At 34.1% G+C, this 2500-nt stretch overlaps 1 non-coding gene across 1 annotated transcript; it reads left to right on the top strand.

Moving 5' to 3' along the window:
- Window positions 1–152: 152 nt before the first annotated feature.
- TRNAD-GUC (transfer RNA aspartic acid (anticodon GUC)) lies at window positions 153–226 on the top strand. The gene has a single exon. It is a non-coding gene; the product is annotated as a tRNA-Asp (tRNA).
- The last annotated feature ends 2274 nt before the right edge of the window (window positions 227–2500 follow it).

Below are 2500 nucleotides of genomic sequence, written 5' to 3'. Positions count from 1 at the left end.
AATTACTAGTAATACGTGTCGTTCTCACTTCACTAAAGTCCGTATCCATGTGAATAGCAATATAGCGTTCCTGTCTCTGTTACAGCACGGCGATTCTAAATAGAAATATGGTTTGAATGAAATCATAAGAATCCTGTACACCTTATTTACCTGGGATTGTAGTTCAATTGGTCAGAGCACCGCCCTGTCAAGGCGGAAGCTGCGGGTTCGAGCCCCGTCAGTCCCGACCTAGGATCCGATGAATCCATCAATTCATCTCTCTATTTTCTGTGAAGAGGGTGACAAGGAGTAGGATCTAATTCCCGGCGTGGGTCTTTATTTTCTTTTTTTTTCGTGTCTCATCGAACAAATACAGGAATTTCAATTACTTCAACAAGTACCGATTCGTGGGGAGAGACATAGGTAGATTGGTACAATTGTTGGTAGGAACATATTCAATTCAGGATTACAAGAGATACCATACTGGTCTGACTTTTTCGATTGCTTTTGATCCATGGAATGGAATAGAATACACATCCGTTTCGCGGGAGCACATATACAAATTGGATTCCTTTATTGTACGATACAAAATTAACTTAACCTTAACATAGTTAGCCCGAAAGAAGATTTTTCGGCTTATATTAAAACTACTGCCTTTTCTTCTAGCTCCTATTTTGTGTAACCTCAATTCCTAATTGGAAACAGTCTATCTATCTTATTCAAGTTGCACACTGAATTTTGGATATGATATATGTCCCAGTCCCAATCCAAGGAACGCGGCTATTATAATATAAAATAGAATTAATTATAATAAAAGAGAGGTCAAACAAAGATCTACCCCTCTTAGTAATTAGTAAGGGAATGCATAATCTTTTTTTCTTCCTATTTTATTTGAGGGGGTCCTACCGAAGAAAGAGCAAACTCCAAAATAGTGAATTTATCGAAATATTAGATCTTTTATACCGGGATCCATCTTTATGACACCTCTTTGTCTTCCACGAAAATTAGATCATAAAAAAACTTAGTTAGTTTAGAACTGCACTTCTTCTTTTTTCCATTTTACTTCTACTGTTTGGGTTTGTGACTAATAGAAGTGGAAGACGGGTCAGATGATACCTCATCAGATGATTGTATACGGAAGGCTGTAGATTATAGAAAAGAAAGAATGAAAAATTCAGCGGGATTATTGATTGTATCAGAAATCCAATTTTTGATTTGTTATGGATAAAAGATCTTCCTATGTTATACTATTCAATTCTCGACAATGAATCGACTTGATAGCTCAGATATTGTTATTCATGATATTGATCCGATTCAATATCAAATATCATCGGGATGCAATTCATCTCATTGAATTTACAGGAGAAGATTTATCATCTCTATGGGATTAGATCCCGAGTTATTGTGAAGTAAAAAAAAAAAACGATGAGATTATGGAAGTAAATATTCTCGCATTTATTGCTACTGCACTGTTTATTCTAGTTCCTACTGCTTTTTTACTTATTATCTACGTAAAAACAGTCAGTCAAAATGATTAATTTGAATGAAGCTTGACTTCTTAGTTCTTAGTCAATGATTGAAGAAATGAAAGTGATTTGCATTCCGCGCCTTAAATGAAATGAGCGGACTAGAATCAGCAGTATATGAGATCCGATAGTATGGTAGAAAGAAATATATGAACCTTTCTACCACACTATCTATTAGTGTATTGTCTAAAGTTGTACTGTATTCTATAAAGAGATATAGGCTTAATATAGATTAATCTACAATATATATCTTCATATATTTAAATGTAAATTACATATATGTAATTTACATTTAAATAGCACCCCAACCCTAGTTCTTCCCTCCATCTATTTGTATTACTTTCGATCAATCCGAAATAATCGAATCTTGCTCTTACTTTTACGGTTATAATTACTGGGTTTCTTATTATTTCCAATATAGATCCCGGGCTTTGTCGAAAGAATCAAATCAATTATTCTATCAAATAAAAGAAACAAAGTAAGACTTTTTTTAGCATTCCGAACAAATAATTGATTGAGCCGTTGACAGATGATCCAAAGACTTCTATGGAAAATTCTTCAGATTTGGAAAAAAAAGAGTAGTAGATCCCACGGATTTCGAACGCTTAAACCAGGGTCGATAAAGTATAAATAAGAGATTTCTAGGAGTATAAAACAAAGAGTAAGTGCGCAATATGCGAATCGTCCAAATAAGATCTTATTCTTCGTAGTACTTCGTTGGACAACGACTATATCTATGCTGCCTCCGGGAGAAAGTACGTATCTACGTAATAACAGAACGACTTCCTCTTTGAACATGAACAGTAAAGAGGGAAAGAAATTAAAAAGGGGATCGGTTGCTTCTCATTGTAATATCCATATAAAATTCTGGTAAGAACTAGTTAGTTCATCGAAATAGAATATTTAGGAAGAGTTCGGTTGTAAAAAATTTTATCTCATGTGTATCTTCTTTTACTTTACAAATACGAACATGGGAATCATTGAAATGTTTGTTT

The sequence above is a fragment of the Eschscholzia californica genome, unplaced genomic scaffold, assembly GCF_041429995.1.
Source record: "Eschscholzia californica isolate CP2 unplaced genomic scaffold, dmEscCali1.0.p SCAF_282, whole genome shotgun sequence".
NCBI classification, from domain to species: Eukaryota; Viridiplantae; Streptophyta; class Magnoliopsida; order Ranunculales; family Papaveraceae; genus Eschscholzia; species Eschscholzia californica.
This window is presented reverse-complemented; position numbering and strand designations above follow the sequence as displayed.